Source organism: Channa argus, chromosome 16 (genome assembly GCF_033026475.1).
Source record: "Channa argus isolate prfri chromosome 16, Channa argus male v1.0, whole genome shotgun sequence".
Taxonomy (NCBI): Eukaryota; Metazoa; Chordata; class Actinopteri; order Anabantiformes; family Channidae; genus Channa; species Channa argus.
The window spans coordinates 2,710,449-2,728,799 of NC_090212.1; the positions used below are offsets into that span (position 1 = coordinate 2,710,449).

At 40.8% G+C, this 18,351-nt stretch overlaps 1 protein-coding gene across 10 annotated transcripts in view; it reads left to right on the forward strand.

Annotated features, from left to right (window-relative positions):
• The window catches only part of myt1lb (myelin transcription factor 1-like, b), a 93,819-nt gene that overhangs the window by 41,669 nt on the left and 33,799 nt on the right, over positions 1-18,351 (forward strand). Inside the window, exon 1 of one of the 10 annotated variants that reach the window (XM_067480064.1) lies at positions 12,075-16,288. The exons of the other annotated variants lie outside the window; for them this stretch is intronic. The gene's annotated coding sequence lies outside the window, so the exon portion shown is untranslated. Of the gene's footprint in view, positions 1-12,074; positions 16,289-18,351 lie in introns of those variants that run through there. 10 annotated transcript variants of the gene reach the window in all.

The following is an 18,351-nucleotide window of genomic DNA, read 5'->3' on the forward strand; positions in this document are numbered from 1 at the left end:
ATGGTGTTTGACTTGGACTAAATTGCAAATTACAATTAGTTCTGATTTTGTTCCATTTGTATGAAGGGGATGAATTTAACGAGTTATACCTGCAGTATATATCACATTATTAATGAATCACTCATATTCAAATTTTTTTGTGGTACTGTAGCTCTATGTGGACATCTAAAGACATGTTGAGCCTCTTATTCTTATTTTTACTTTCAAACCCCCCTCAGCTACTGAGGCTGACCTGACCTCTGTAATGTGGTGACTGACAGCAGATAATCAGATGCCTATTTCGCTTTAAAACAAGCAAAAGCAAGAGTTACAAACCCATGGCTGCTAAAAATAACATTACCTTACAGTCACTACATTTAAAAAAAACAAGTGAAACCAAAATTTGGAGTGAAATTATCAATATTTTTAAAAACATTTGCCGTTTCTATATTAAAATTCAACCAATATACTCATAGTAGTGGTATACATTACAAAACTAGAATGATAAAACATTGGCTGATATTATTTCATTGCCAGTCGTCTCAGATTTTTTACTAGATCACCTTTATCCAAAACAATTGAATCTCAGATGTCAAAAATTATATCCCCAGACCATCGTGTTAAGCAAATCTATGATTCACAGTAATCACAAACTTGCAGGATGGCTAAGTGATGTAATATACAGTACCTCACACAGGAGAGAGAGAGGACGGACATTTGATGCATTGAATGATGGGATTTACGTCCAGGTTTGATGCGATGATGAGGGAAAAAGCAGTTTACCTTTAACATGTGATTGGGCATCACTGCATCTCTGCTCTGTGTCTGTGTAACATATCTGCAACCACTCCAGTCAAATAATAATAAAAAAAAAAAAACAGCAATACTGCAGGTAAAGGCATCTCTTCCCATTTAAATTACAAGGGTTGTTTTTTTAATTTAAAAGAAATGTATAGAACTTTAACAGAGACTCCATGAACCTCGTGTTTATTATATGGGAGGTGGAGGCTGTGCTGGAGAGCAAATACATTCCCCTCCACATCTCTTTTGTAATTTGCATATTTACAATCCGCCATGCCAATTGTGTTTTTTGGGGTTGGTAAGTACTGGGCATAAACTGGAAAAGATAACTTTATGTCAAAAAATGTTGTGAAAGGCAGCTGAAAAGAATTGGCCCTACCCAATTTCTGGAACTATTTGGTTTCTCCTGTGTGAATCCAATTTCAAAAGACAAAAAGAGACATCTTATGTAACTAGGGCAGCATAAGCTTTTGCTAATTATGGTGTTAATGCAGACGGAACAATTCCCCTGATTTCTAACAAAAGCCAAGATTTGTGAAGATATTGTAAGATTTGATTTTGGTCTTGTGTAGTTGAGCAAGTGACGTTCTTACATTAACATATCATAAAACAGTGATTATGCAAGGTGATGGATGTCTGGTTTACAAGAATAAGATATTTGTTTGTTAAATTGCCTGTATCAAAATATCGATATATTTTTTTGATACAGGCAGTTTAAGATATTAAGATATTTGTTTGTTAAATTGCCTGTATACATTTATTCATTCATTTATGTATGTATGTATGTATTCATTTAAAAACCAGGAAAAAGCTATCATTATGTGAATATTCAAAGTGGATGTTTCAGTGCTAAGGCTCGCTTGCTGAGGTAAACTATTCACTCTTTTATTTGCATTAATCAAAATAAAATCCAAGGAAGCCAAGACCAGATTTGTGCAATTTCACCTTGAGCATGTAGATTTCATTGTTAGCCCAGGTTTACTTTAGCACTGAAGTGGTGAGAACAGTTAAGTAAGGTGGATATCTGCTAAAGCCCCTGATTTTTTCCTCTGTCAGATTTCTGCTTCCATACAGAAAACACAAAATGTCCTCTGACTGGCTGATTGAGAGAGGCAAACAGATTTGGGCCTGACTTTAATTGCTGGTGTCAGTGCTGCAACAGGGCCGAACAGGAAATGATCAAGTTAATGAAACGTTTTAATTATTCAAGATAATTGTGGAACGTGACGAGTGCGTCGGTGAATCCCTGGCCTGGCTGTTCACACTAGGTGTCTCCCCAACGCACACTGCCATTTATACACTGGCGCTCTTTCTCTCTCTCATTCCCTTTGTCTCACCCACATGTGAACACTTGCTTTCCCATGGTGCTCTCCCTCATCCTTATTACAGCCGTTCTCCTCAGTGATAGAACAAGTGAGATCAGTCTGTGTTATAATTACTTGCCCTTGTCTGCTCGGGGTCGTTACTCCCGTCCTGTATGCCCACTGGCCTTAGCCCCTGCAGCCATTCTGCACATCACTGCAAAGCTGACGGGCACTGGCAAATCGATCTGAGAGCTAGAGGAATGAAAAATCGTGTTTCTCATTTTCTTTTCCTTTCCTTTGTCTAATACCACACACATACCCACACAATTGCCCACTGTTCACATCAGATAATTAAAGTCAACTTAAACAAACATGAGGATATCAGTTCATCAGCACGCCTGAGACTCCTTCCTATCTCACTTTCAGTCTTCAGTTGCTCCTTTTTGCAGTCCTTCTTTTTCTTCCTCTTTTCATCTCATCCGTGCCCCTTTTCAGTTCCCCTTTCCCTTCTAACACCCTGTCCCTTCCTTACTCCTTTCCTTCCTTCCTTCCTCTTTCTCTACCCCTCCCTTCACTCAGCTGTCTCTGGCAGAGCTAATTCCCTCTTCAGATGGTGCAGCTCTCATTTGCATACTTATCAAAGTGTTTGGACTATCCGACAGAAGCTGTAGGAAGGTGGGGTCATTAATATGTTAATTACCCCACTCTTTTTCCCTTGCCTTTAGATGGCGGCACACCATCCATATCCTCTACCTCTCTCTTTGCTTCACACTCAGCCTTTGAATGTTTGAATACCCTTAGAGGCCCTGTAAATGCCATAAGACCCACAGTAGATACCCACAGTCGGGGAGTGGGGGTAGGTTTTGCAGTTCTCAGCTATCTATAATGTGTAAGCTACCATAAATTACATGACTACAGTCATGGATTAGCACCATTTGTACATATGGACAAATGTGGCTATAGGACATTTAAAGCCATAATATGATCTGGTTGCACAATAGACCTTTTTCACAAACACCTGAAGTACTTAGCGAACAGGAAACTATTACCGCTGTGCAATGCAGTGACGTGGTAACAATGGATGCAGTAGTGTTTTCAACTTCTCTGTCAAATAATAAAGTTACTGTATTTGTATAGTTATGAGCATAAACATCCCTAAAGCTGGACAGCTAACCAGGTTGCTGTATTTCAATATGTCAGAATATTTTTATTTGACATGCTTGATAAATGTAATTGTGCCCAATTTAATGACTCACTGAAAAGACTACCACCGTTTTTATCGCTTACATTTCTCCTGTACAGATTGCACCTCAGACAAAGATGTTTAACGTTATGTTATGTGGTACCTTTTCCATGTAAATGGAATTACTGTTATGAGCAATAACTTGTATAGAAGTATGTTAAACTTAAGTTAAGTTGGTCAGCTTTAAATTAGAGCCAACAAAACAGACTAAAAATGAAAAGGGGTAAAATTCCAGCATAACAGCTTTTTATATTACATCACATCTAACGTTAGAGTTAATTTTTCCTATCTGTAGTGGTGGAAAACATAATTGTGGTCCAGTTGAGAACATCAGTGGCAGCTTCCACACTTACACCAGACCGTTTCCTTTCCCTTTCATAGACATTCTCTCCTTTCTGTGGTGCGAAAAGTTGTTCCACGAAAAGCGGCTTGGGACAACTACATTTCTGAGCAGAGTGCTGCCTACTTTCATATGATGATCCAGAGTGAAGTGCTCACTATAAACATACTTGCCACCTCTTTGCACCTTAAAACTTTGTTGTACATCTCACCTAATGGCCTGCACCCAACTTTTTTTGAGGAGGGAACTTTTGAAAGAACAAGTTTGTCTGTTTTTGCGCCATCCACGAAGATTCCGATTTGCTACAATAGCTCAGGTTTTTAGATTCTGCTTCCAACGGCAGTTATGCAGCATGTTCTCTGCTGCTTCTAGTTGAGAAATGCGCAAGTGTGAAAAAGCTCTATACCTATTGTCCAATCATAGCTATAGCAGCTGTAACTAAGTATGAGAGGCCTGTCAAGCTTTCAATAATTTTAAGAGTGTGGTGCATGGTGTCCTTTTCTCCAGTCTACAAGACTAAATACACAACAGCAAAGGTGGGAATGAATTAAACAGTATCTGGTCTAACACAAGCTTTTGAGCACACCTGGGTAAATAACATGCTGCCTACAGCAATACCTGAATGTTAATGCTACTTTTCAAAGAAGTGTATCCCCATCTATCTAACTATGATAAGATATGAAAAACTTGTCAGTTCACATTGAAATTTATTTTGCATTTACATTACAGTGGTTTGAGGAGTTTACGGGTTGTTGTTTTTTTTGTTTTTGTTTTTTCAAAAAAATCCCTCTTCACAATTTGCAAACCTCCTGTGTATTATTTCACCACTGTGTGTAACCAGGTGCAGGTTCTGAGTCAAGCACCTTAGCCACGCCACTAACAGCAGCCATCCTTAATATGCATTACAGCCATTGCCCTTATGCCTGTCTCTGATATTAAAAATAGAAACCTTGTAGTAACATTAAAAGCTTGTTCCTTGTAATACAATGAGTATCCACAAATGTACGTACGGCCTGATACAGTATATACATTTTGTCCAACACCCACTCCTACAGCAAAGCAGTGTTGATGAAGAATTTTTGCCTTCTTGGTCCAAGACCTAAGTGGCATATTGTACAGGATGCTGCTCCCATGTCAGCTGAAATAACCAGATTAAGATAGCTGTCTGTTCTATGTATATGTAAGGGCTGCAGGGTCAGTAGTTACACTGAAGTAAAGAGACATCTTGTTAATTCTGACTCTGCTCATGAACAAAGGTTAATGGGTCATTGGTGTGTTGGCTGTTCTAACAAGCCTTGGTTGGCAGTGCATTGCAGATTAATCAACATGGGGGCACGTGATTGACTGGAATGCTTACAACATGCAACTCTGGCTGACATTAATTGAAAATGGCACGACAAGTTATAAGCAAATGTTGGTGCAAGGCATCATGGGAATTGCTGTCCTTGATGAGTTTGTTTTCTAGTTCCACATTTGTGGTTTCATTCTACTGTATGGGAATGCCAAAATCAAATTTTTTTTTCTAACATTTACTGAGTATTACGCTGGCAAACAGAGGTAAGTGGTTCCTGGAATGAAAGAGAAACATGAAAATAAATCAACATTTTTCTCTGTAGAACTGAAAGGTAACCAGGGACACAAGTGCTTTCTAAAGTAGGTTTCAATAATTTAACCAGGAGAGTGAAGGCAGAGTAACTGTTCCAACATTCCTGTTCACCAGTTTTGATTTAACTTCAACAAATAGCAGTTCTAACAGCTACCTCAATGAACATGTTTATGTTAAGTAGACTATGTTTTAGTGCCTTGCTTTCACCTCTACTATTGTCTCTTTCCTGTATTTTGGTGCCCCTCTGCCAAAGGGAGGCCGGGGCGTGGGGGAGGGGGGGAGTGCTTTGGGTTAGTATTATGTGTGGTAGACTCAAGATAGACTCGATGTAGAAGGCAGTGCAATATATTATCACGGAGCCATTTTCGTCAATTGAAGATAAACAGTGGGATTTATACAACAAGAGGCAACACACATCACTATCGCTTCCTTTGCAACCCCCATTTTGTAAGTGGTTTTTCTCTTTTTGTGTCTTTCTCTGCAGGTAAGATAGAACAAGACAGAGGCAGTGGAGGTTAGGGTAGTGTAGAGAGTAGAGCACAGTGTTTGTACAACTAAAAATATACCATTAGAAGCAGGTCAGATGAATAAGGACAGAAGTAAACGAAAGGCAGTAAGATTAGACAAGACAAAAGGTGAGATGAGGAGAGCCCTCATCCTGTTCTTTGCAACAATAAAAGCCTCACAAATCCACCTGGCCTTGCCTCTGAATATATATTTCGCTCTGTGCCAAACTGAGAGGGCGTTCAATTCAACCCACACAGGGCAGACTTAATAATTACTCTCACTTTGAACGCAATTTTCTAGCTGGGGGAAGTGATTGACAGATTGCATCCATGGTGTCAGGGGGCCAGCCACGCCCCTTCTGACTAAGGCAGAAATTAGAGAACAGCAGGAGCTAAATTACACCTTCGAAGAGACCTCTGGCAAGAGGACAGGAAAGGAAGCATGATGAATGAGAAAAGGATCAGAACAGAAAGGTAGAGGGTGAGTCGCGTGGGAGCATGGAGATGATTGGAGGAATAGCTCAGAAATACATTTGTAGCCACACACAATCACACGTACACACAGACGCTGTTAGGAACACAGACACACACACACCGAGGTAATGGTTCTGCAGTAGTATTGGAGAGCAAAGGGAGAGACACTTAAATGCCATCTCTATAGTTGGGATGCTGTTTACTCCCTCACACACACACACACACACACACACACACACACACACGCTCACAGCCATCTCTACTCTCTCTACTATGTCATGCTCTCAAAGCACTCAGACTGATATGAGAGCAGCAAGCAACCAGCAGAGTGGCACAATGAGTCTCAGGGTATCTACAGCAGAAGAGCTCCACAACAGCAGGAAGCGGGCAAGACGAGTGACGGATCATTGGCTTGTACGTGTAAAACAAAACAGAAGTGATAGAGAAAAATGTTCTTTTATAAACCTAGATTTGGTCCTAATGTATAGGCCTGCTGATGTTGCATTATTATCAAAAAATGCAAACAAACAACTGGTTCCAATTGCAAGTATTACAGGTGTACATGGGTCTAGACCCTAATATATTTTGTTCTTCTGTGCCATAGAGCTTCACTCAAAAGCTACTACAGCACACAAATGAAAGACGTTGAGTACATCTCAAGTCTCTTAAAAGATTATTCGTCATCCCTCGATCCTTGATCCTCACTCGCACCAGAAGTCCCTCCAGTCCTCCATGTTCAAGGACGTCCCAAAGCCTCTCGTATTTCATTGGGGCTTGAGGACCAAGGACTGAGGAGAGATAAAGCAGCCATACAAGAGATCATCCTTTGCAGAAGGATGGACTGACACAACCCTTATTTGAAAACCTGTTGCAGTGAATGGACGCTGATTCTGACCAGACTAGTCTGAAAGCATATTCCAACGGCAGCACACTTTATGCTGAGATATACTAATGTCAAAGCTCCCAAGCTTTTAGGGTCACCAACTTGGTAAAAGTTGTGAATTTGTGTTCCATTTTGACCTGATAACCATAAACAATTTTCCATATTTATTGAAAAATCAATCTATTCGAGATCTCTTATTTTTTTACATTCATTTGTGATGGCCTTTGGATTGTTAGTTGAGGGATACTGATATGACCTTAATTTTGTCATGGACAAGAGAACCACATTTTAATTGTTTGTCATCATGTCAATTATTCAGTCACATGAGGCAGAACATCCTTGTGCATACAGAAATACAGTTGTGATCTACTTTACACTTATGTAAAACATATGATATAGTAAAGCATTAATCTGCAAAACTTTGAGCTGTACAACATAATTACATACTAATATAACCTAGATTGGATAGTTAAATATTTAATTAGCAAGCAGAATACCAATAAATGTCGCTGCAAAAATGCATTGCTGATACTTCTGTGGTCATGCAGAGCAGCATTAGCATATCATTTTCACACCACCGTTGCTTGTCTCAGACACTTTACAACTAGTACTAATTGAGGACAAGAAATAATGAATGGCCTTCCAGGTTTTGTCAGCTCTCTGTCTCTTTTTGTGTACATATTAGTTAAGCCAATCAGAGAGGTCTCTCTCAACAAGAGGACCACCGCTGATTCAACGCGCTGAATGGGCTGAAAAGCTGCCGACTAGTGCCAGTGCTGCAGGGCACACCACAAAAACTGGAGACATACTGCATTATAATATCTCTCAAGTAATGTTTGACCTTTGTTTTTATTAATTACTGTGGGTTTTGCACAATTATCAAAATCATCATAGCTTAAAATACAGTGTTTTCTTAGTGGATTACTTTTACTTATGTGCTATTTTACTTTGTAAAATGTATTTAATCTACTTGGCACTTTTACTTGAGTAAAGGAGCTGAAGTAGTACTTGTGGTAAATGTTTTCTTTTAGACAAAAACTTTACTTTTACTTGGAATTCAGTTTGTGTACTTCTATCACCTCTGCACACATTGTATCACATTTAGCTGCATATCTGCAGACTGCTCAGAGTTTCCATGCTGCCTCTGGTCATCCATGACATTATTAAAACCACTAGTGGTAATGTTGAGGCTGATCACTGTATGTAGAACAAAACCAGGCTTTTACATTTTGTATGTAACATGAATGTGTGACATGAATTAATTGGGCTAGTCTATAGTTTAATCTCTTTCAATTTTGTAGTCAGAGTGTAAAAACAATATATATATATATATATATATATATATATATATATATATTTTTTTTTTTTTTTTTTTTTTTTTTGTTTAGTAGAAGAATACAGTAAAGTAAAACTTTATGTGGATGTGGATAATTTTTTTGCAGCATGGGGCGTTGCTTGCTCTTGGTGCCAAACAATTTGTGGCTGCTATCTGATGGTCCACAAAGTGTTAAGACTGCTAAGACAGATGGTGTACTGTCAGTTTACCTCTGTCTGGGTAACGTGCTGCCAGCATGGCTTTATGGGCCCTAGAACGGAGCAGAGCTCTCAGAAAAGGCTGTTCACCTGCAGAGAGAGAGAGGGAGATAGAGCGAGAGGCAAAGGGCAGCACACTGACACGAACACATTCACACGTACATTCACACCTACATAGGCTGTCTTAATGTGCATTGACACAAATGTAGCCATACAAGACACACACACCTCTTAAGCCCTGACACACACACACACACACACACACACACACACACACACACACACACACACATACACACACACAGAGACAACCTACTTCACATGTAGAGCAGCATTCCCAGCTGAGTGCCTCTTTCCAACCTGGCAATTTCAGCGAAAAGAGAATCCAGCTAAAGTACACAGGGCGTCATGCTGATTTCACAACAGGGGGGGTTGAATGGCAGAATGGCCTCACTACAGCCCTTGTTACTGATCTGCCAAGATCCGACTCATCTATTTCAATAGCACTCTATCATTCACACTTGTGTGTGCATGTACAGATGGAGCTAGATTGCAGAAGTCCTAGATTTTTTTTTTCTTTTTTTTTTTGCAGTCTTCCAACAGAAGTGTTGGATTGTTGCTGTAAATATCGTTTATTTAATGCAGGACAGATTTAGGGTGGACAGACCTCTACCCTTACTTCCATTGAGCAATAACATGTCTACACATTCATGCATAGATGCAATTTATACTCAGAAAAACTATGTTCATGTTCAAACCCACAGGGCCATCTGACAGTGATGTTTTGGGTGACATTTAGTTTCTAGGTTGCACAAGATGCTCCTATAAATGAATCATGAGTAAATCTGTGATGTGTGAATAATAGATAGGAGGAGAGGTAAAAAACAAAGGAGTGCTGTTATTATTTGTTAATAAGACACTCTGGAGCATCACTAACTAGATCTCATTACCACAGTACACACAGCCATGCACACACACACACACACACACAGACCTACAGCCACTCGCATGCATTCTCCCACTCACATACACGTACACACACTTTGTGTGTACAGCCCACATGCCAAACACATGTAGAAGTCTCTCATCCTGCATACCTGTGAAGCTTGTCGTTGCCTAGCACTCTGTAATTACATCCCACACTCCACCAACGAGTGATTAGAAACAGTGATGGATGGGTTAATGCTGTCACCTAAGAATCCCTCTGTGCAAAGCTAATTACACGTACCATACATGTGTCATATGCCTGATACATTTGATGGCCCTCTCAGCCTTCTGCCATAACTGGAGAACAAGTGTGATAAAGGTGGACGAGGTGTCTCCTGTTAATCAACAGATAAGACATGATGAAGTGACCGCTGATTAATAGATCTTTGTAGCTCAGTGGTTTCTTAAATGTATAGGCGAGCAGATTGACAGAGTTCCTCTTTTGGCGTTTGCATTCAAATTTGACTCATCAACCATTTCACATTTCTTACATGTGAAAAAGTTCAACTTTTTTCCCCGGCAATAAAATGAGCCCGTTTCATAACGTAGTTTACTTAGTGAAGTTTTATATATCTTGGAGATGGACTGAAGCACTCCACCTACAGTTGATGCTGATTTCATCATTATCCTCTATGAAATCACTGTCAAAAATATTTTTAGACTTTCATTTATTACTGTGCTTTTTTGTGGAAAATGTATGAACGTATAATGTTTTTCTTTTCACTGCCAGAAAAATAGTACTATGGATTTACTGTAATGTACGGTGAGAAAGTTCTATAGACTTTGTCTTTGCACAGACAATTTTGGTGTTATTTGGATCAGGTGATGGAGTGTGCATGTCTGCTTATCCATGCAAAGTGTGTGTCTGTGTAGTGTGTGTGCAGATGGGGATGTTAGGGTTTGCGTTTATGATTGCCACGACTGCAGCTGGAGCTGTGGGCTGAGTAATTGCCTGTCTTGGTAGGTAGAGCGTGGTAGCGAGCTAAAAGTCAAGTGCTCTCTTCCTGCTGTAGACCTCATTTGGATTCCACATAGCTAGCTAGCAAGCTACAGTAATGCCAGCCTTGGGCCTGTATTATTCATAGCTTGACAGATAGCTCTCACTAAAAGCATTGGAACTGGGCCAGATGGTGATGGAGCGACAGGGGGAAGCAGCACCACTGCACCTCATTCTCTGCCTGGCAGGAGGAGAGGATACAGGATGTATGATGAAGGTAGGATGGGAGATGAGGACTTTTAACACAAACAGGTAAATGTGTAAGTGGGACACAAAAAAGAAAACAAAAGCTGTGAAGACTGGACATGAGGTTAAGGCATGACTTAGACAGCATTGTCAGAAGGCTCTATGAAGTCAAGAAGTAATTAATAGGTGTTAAGGCATAGCTGTTTGTTGTAAAATAGACAGGATGAGTGCTTCAACCACAAAACTGTGAAAATGGAGAGAAGGCAGAAGCAGAAATGCAGAGCGAGTGAGTGAAACCATTTCAAATAGAGGATAGAAAGAGGCCTGAAAAAAGGAAGAAGAGAACAAGCAGCCATCCACCCCCGCCAAGCTCAGCAACCCCTTTGCCTCCATGTGCACAACCAGATAAGGTCGCATTAATCAAAGTCTGCCACTTCCCCTTCCAAAAAAACACAGTCTATGCCATCAGCCCCCCTCTGTGAAGTATCTGTCACCTGAAACGGAAATTTCCATATTTAATGGGAAAGCTTTATATCACCAAAAAGGCAGTGTGGGCTGAGGGTGAAAAGAATAGAGCTGGTTGGATCTGTCAGCTCTGTCATTAGCTCATACACTTTAGACTGTTTATGGAGCCTTGGGGTTCGCTGGAGTTTGACTGTGATATGTTTGCTATCATTTGAGCAGTATGATGGAGCTGGACAGAGATTGGTTCTTGTCTTGTACAAATACAGTGACTGCTGTGATTAAAGTCTGTTATAACAGTACTCTATTATTTATTGTACAGTACAGTCTCTTTTTTTAGCAGATTAAAGAGTATTAGTACTTTTCTTCTTGCTGCATATTCCGTCCTCACATAAACCTCTAATGCAATTTAAAACACACTTTGAAAGCATTTCAAAACCAGGGCCGTTAAATTTACAGTGGCATGCACGTGACTTCCCTCGTCATGACTTCTGCTCTGATGCCATTTGTTTATTTTTTCCTTTTGTAATTTTCCCCCTCATTTGCCTCCTGTGCATATTATGACAATCCCGCAAACTACCTTTCCAACATTACCCGGCATCAGATAAACAGGCCGTGTTTTTTTTTTTTTTTTTTTTTTTTTTTTTTTTAAATCTGTCTTTTTCCTAATTTTTTTAAGCAACCTCCCCGAGGAAGGACATCAAAGGGAATAACAGATCATGTGCAGTGAGTGCGGAGTGTGCCAGGGGGATGTGGGCATGAAGGAGGGAAGTGGGGAGGGTTGGGGAGAGAGGAGGGGCAGCTGCACAGGGCCAGCTTTGGGCCAGGCATACCCTGACCTCAAACCCCTGAACCCCCACCCAATCTTCTTGATTCCAGCCTTACACTCCCACCACGAGCCAGACCTCCCCTCAGTGCAGCTGCCAACCAAATTACATCAATGTCAGAAAGGCCTCCTCATCTGGTGTGGAGCTAGAGCTTGGTAAACATTATGCAGAATGGGACTCAGTGCAATACATGAAGGGCAGACACTTTATTTTGTTTATCAAAATTACAGATTAGGATAAGACTGGTGGTTTTTGTTACTGTCAACAAACCCTTCATACTTTCCCATTTCCCCGGCTTACTCTGTAGTTCTTAGCCCCAAGACTGTTGGATCCTATAGGCCTGCATTTTTTATTGGGCATCATGAATGTATGCTTTTATTTTCAAAATAGGATCAAATATCTGGATACTATAGTTTATTGCAAATGTTACTAACTAAAATTGTGCATTTGTTGACAATTGTTTTCTATAGAAGAAGATTAGAAACATAAAGAAAAAATTATTCTTAAAAAATAAATTATTTTAGCCTAAATTTGAAATACATTTGTTTGATATTGTACCTAAATTGATTTGGTAGTTTTCAGAAATAGATTTAGAAAAAAATAGAAAAAAAACTGTACTAAGTATGTTTTCAGTATTTTCTAATTTTAGACAATTAGCACGTGTTTTCCGTAATTGTTTTAGCGTAGTTGTAATTTTTCACTTTTTTCTTGCATTATAATATTAAATAATGCATCACACGCTATAAAAAATAAATTAAACAATCAATTGAGGAAATAATCAGCAGAATATTTTATAACGCTTTGATGATTATTGCGGCCATTGTAGTATAGGTAGTGACTTTCAGTATAACAAACAGACTCTAATTAAGATGGTAAGTGTCATTTGCATTCATCATCTACACATCTTATTTAGCTTTTTCCTTTTATCTATTCACATCAATTTGTTTCTTTTAGCTCATACGAGTAAACAACTATATGGACAGCCTGTAGTTTGGCTTGCACAAATGAACAAGTTAAAGGAAAGAATTCCGTTTCTAAAATGGCTGCTGGGCAAGCAACTAACTAGCTGCCTTCTCTGTGTATGTCTCTGAGTTGGGGTGATTGATTGAAGTCATTACGCTGTTAGAGAGACTCCTTACCTGGCTAATCCAGGAGTGAATTTAGCTGCAGGATGACAGATAGCCCCATTAAACCCCAAGAAAGTGTTGTCCGATGAGCTATCCTGTTCAGAGCCTCCACTGGAAATGTATGTAAAATAACTTGTATGATACACATATCAATATTGTGCCCAATTAATTGATGGAGTCTTAGACCACAATGATCTCTCATATTTAGCTATTCTATTGTGAATTAAAAATACATAACATGTACGCTTACTTGTCATTTGGTTATTTTTACCTGTGTTTTCATGTGTTTTATTTTATGCAAATGAAATCCGAATGTATCCACACGCTTTTCACAATGTTCTTATTTTCTGGATTAGTTGTATGGTGTATGATGCTCAAAATAGGCTAAAACAGGTTTATGACAGCTTTGCATGACCAACAGTCCAAAACCTCCAAAGAAAAAAAAAAAAAAGAAGTTTAGTACAATGTATAAAATAAATTCATTACAGAAGAGACATTTTAGGTCTTTAGCTTGAAAAAATAAAGTATCAAAATAGTTAATAATTAATATTAGGTCGAAATACGTATTGACAGATAATTTCAGGACCTTGGATATGCAAGCCACCATAGACGGTTTATAACTACTTATAATAAAGAATATGCCTTAATGGTAAATGGCCTGCTTATATATTTCACTGGTTTTGTTTATACCATGGTCTGTTCCCATGCGATGATTTGCTAATCGGAGTTGATAAATGGCAATTTAACATGTTAAATTGTGGTAACGCCAGCAAGTAGTCAGACCACTGCCAACAATATGGAACCCACCGCAACAATTAAGGAGTCAGACGGTTACCAAAGGCCCAACAGCCAGTTGCTGGTTGGGATGTTTGGTGCATTGATTTGGGCAGTGAGAATAGACATGTGAAATGTCCACTAGACAGACATTAGGTTATAAGGACAAGCGCAGTGGTGTGGATCAAGAGTTACCAAAGCAATGTAAGGGGCAGACTGTTTGACTAGCATGGGTTTATTAGCTCCAGGCTACAAATGTTAATGCTGGAGCAGTGAATGGGTTGCAACAGGCTTATTGAACCAGTGAGTCTTAACTTCTTTATCACTGCACTCGCTTTCTAAAACATGCTCTCCACTGTTTGGGGAAAAAGTATGATATGCTATGTTCAAATATGTAACAAAACCTGCAAACCTTTAATGTGTTTCTTGTATTAAGACTCTGGTTTAAACCCAAGAGGAACTGGAACTGCTGCATATAAACACTTGCACACGAACATAAGCATCCCTGACACTGAGGATTATTTCGATACTGTAGCTATGAAGTAATATTTTATGAGTTTTAGGAAAAACTGACAGTCATTCCGTTATGTCTGAATGAGCCATGGCGGCTGATATGCGAGCTGGAGCCTGAGCCGCCAGAAAACGCCCCAAATTGCAGCGTCTGCCATGCGCTGAGTATCCTGCACCAAGTCACTGTCTTTTGTTCTCCCCTGCTAGCGGGAGAAGCCTGACAGCTCTGAAATGATCCTCTCTGCTCTTTCTTTCTCTCTTTCTTTCTCTCTCTCTTTTTGTCTCTCTCTCCCTACCATACAAACACACAAACACACACACACACAAACACACAAACAGCATCTTTCTTTTTAACCTCTCTACTATATACTTCCCAATCTTGTGTGCGCACAAAAAATGTGTATACACACATGCAAACTATGCACAAAACACGCATTCCTCTGCCTGTCTCTCTCCTATGGCCTCTATTTTTCCCACCTCTGTTTGTCTTTCCCTCTCATTTTTCCTCACTGGCTGGCTATGAGGATGGCAAATTCCTCATGGATTTCTGGAGGGTATCACCATGGAGACAGGGATCTGCCACACATGTCTATAGCTTCTCCTACTGGATAGGGGGCACAGCCAGAGGTGGTGCATTTCCTCAATCTCCATTCTGTTCTGTGGGGAGAGAAGGAGAGACAACAATAAGATAAGGTTGTTGGAGAGATAAGATGAAATGGGGAAAAATGTAGAAAGGGTAAATTGGTGTGAGGTAATGTATACCCGTAGATATACAATATATGAAAAAGATGTATGTATGGAAGGTAAAGGACTAGCTGAAGTTATGATGTGTGAGGGCAGAGGAGGAGAATTATGAGGTGAGAATGTTGGGTGACAGAAGCAAGAGAGTAGTCTTGAGACAAGCAGCAGTGAGAGGGAGCAGAGGAAGAGCAACAGCAGCCTCATCCCTGTGTCAGGGAGACAAATAGCGTGTGATGCTAATGACTGGCTAAAGCTTTTGCCCCTGCTGAGAACAGCCGCTAATATGACTGCTAATAAAGGCGCCGTGGAACGCTGTCGCATTCCAGCAGTCGCTCAACTGTCGCTTGAAATTAGTCAAACGGGAGCTCTCTTTCTCCTGCCACTCCACTCTCCTGCCTCATGGTCCAGAAATGGGGCCCTCTCCATAACGTTTGCAGAAGGTTATTTTCTGCATTAAGGAACCACTTGTTCACACTGTAATAGAATTTGTTCCATCTTATAATGCTGAGGATGCCCACTCCATAAAATATGAAGTGGTCTTTTTGTGATCTGAAGCTCTTTTCTTCTTTGATTGCTACCTCTCATACCACACACTCCTCATGGAGGAGTCGGTGATTCTGCCAGTGGACGAAGCAAAGGGAATCTCTGCAGTATTTTCTCATCTCAGTCCTTTCTATGCACAATGCCTGCTGAATTTCTTTTTCTTTTTCTTTTTAGATATATATTTTTTATTGAAATGCCACCTAATTATTTCTGGAATGTTAATTGCGCAGCGCAGCGAGTGGGATGCATCGCCTGTGATGACGACTGTCGTAGCCAAGGTCATACGGCGACAGAGCCAGGGAACGTGGGATGGCAGAGCTGTGGAGGCTTCCTGTGGCTTAGTCATCATGGGGCTTGAGCGCCGGAGCAAACGCACTTCTCACACTGTCACAACAACCTGACAGCTCAGGGACGGGACGACACCTGAGACCTAAATTATTCTCTATGCAGGACCCCTTAACATGAGTATGATTAAAAGTAATTTAGTAATTTACATAAGATGCTCTACCAAACGTTTTAGCCAAATATATGTTCAGCTGTAGGTGGAACTTTTAGCATAGCAAGGTTTTACAGCATCTCTGCAAACATAAGGCCTCTTTGTTTGTAGAATCCTGACCCAAAATAATGAAGTGCACTTGACTCCTTTTAAAGATACAATGGGGGAAAAAAAGAAACAAAACCAAGCATTTATTATTCACTATCCATTAGCTGATGTTGCACAGCAATTATAGCAATTCAACAACTATTTTTCAGAGTGACTCAGGTGTAGCCACATTAATACATGTCAGCTACTGAGCTATGCTGTGACTCTATGCTTGACAGCAAAAAAGGTAGAGAGACAGGACCAAAAGACAGGGAGGGGGGAGGTAGAAGAGGGTGGGAGGCTGCCTATCTGCCTTTCCCACACCGCTTCTCCCTCTACCTCTTTCCATCCCTGCTCCCCCTCCTTCTACCCACTCACCTATCCTCCTTTCCTGCCAGCCCGCCTGCCTTGGCAGCCGCTAACCTTCTGGGACCAGCCCTTGATTTATTTGGAGAGGGCCCTGGAACGGAGGGGCCAGGATGAGTGGCATTTTAATGTGCTTTTGAGATGTTTGGTCACAAGCACTATTGATCACAGTGCTGCAGCATACCAACCCCCCACCCCCCAACACTGCACCTCTTCCCCCTCACTGTCCCTCACACTCTCACACTGCCCTGGGGGAGAGGTCCAGCTGTCAGGCAGGGAATGAGTTTTCATGTGGGCTTAGATTAATGAAATGAGCCCCCTGGTTGCGGGGGGGGTGGGGGGGGGGGGGGGGGTGGGGGGGTGGAGCAGGGTTTAGACCATTAAGGAATCTCTGGGCCGGGCAAGATTGAGCCTGCCAGCTGACTGGACCCTGACTGACTGATGGACGTGCAGGACTGAGGGCTGGGGGGAGTGAGAGAGAGAGTAGGATAGATGGATGGGATATTCCACTGTGGGACACAGTGACATGAAACCCAGCGAAAAATGGAACAGTAATGACACCATCCTGCAATAGGCTGTTAGCACCTAAACACCACGATGAGCCTTTTTACATAGCTGCTCCACCACCACTGAGTAGAAACTACCATTTTCCCACTCTCACACACAGCCTTGTGCCAATCATTCACATCAGGTCTTACTCTAAGTAGCGCAGAGCTGGGGAAACATCCAGAGGTTGTAAAAGTAGAAGCCAGGGATATTTCACAGCCGAGTGAACATGCCTAAAGCGTGTTTAGCGCTCTTACACTCCAGCCTGGACAGAGGGTTTAATTGATGGGCAAAACACTCAGCAGAGCTCATCATAATTCTGACTGTGTGGGTGCCGTTGTTCAAACCTGCCAAAGATGTGTGTAAATACACAATATAGGTACATAGATCTATAAACAGCAGCACACATTTTAAAGTCATACACACACAACTGACATTGGAGGGCCAGGTGGCAGCTCAGTGCTCTCAGAGGTTTGATGAGTGAAATGGATTAAGCCCCTGTGATCAATAGCCCGAGCGCATACACAGATTATCAGATTATCAGATTACGATCTGTCCCCTTGCTGCCGAGGGGAGCCAGAGAATACATTAAAACCTGAGGTACCTTGGCAAGAATCAATTAATCAGGCTACAGGTTGTCTTTTCTTCCTTACAGTCAATTCCAGACGAGCAGTTGTGTTTTGCTTTGCTTGGTTCACGTCAGAACAGTGGCATATCAGTCTGGAACAAAGTGTTTGCCAAGCTTGCACAGTGATTTTCTTTTGCCCCAAGAACAAAGTGATGTCACCTGAATATAAATTTATGTAAAAACAAACTGAATCTTCTACTTTGTATGCTTCAAAGATAGTGATTGTATCCCCGTTTTGTTGAAGGAATGGCTCTTTTTATTATAATTGCTCAATAGTTAATGAGCACATGCCTAATTAAGGTTTGGTGAAGCAAGGTTTGATACTTTTCCCAGTAGAAGAACTTAAGAGGCATTTCTTACTCGTAGTAAGAGGCTCTTGTCTTGTTCCTGTGCTGCTGTGTGCCT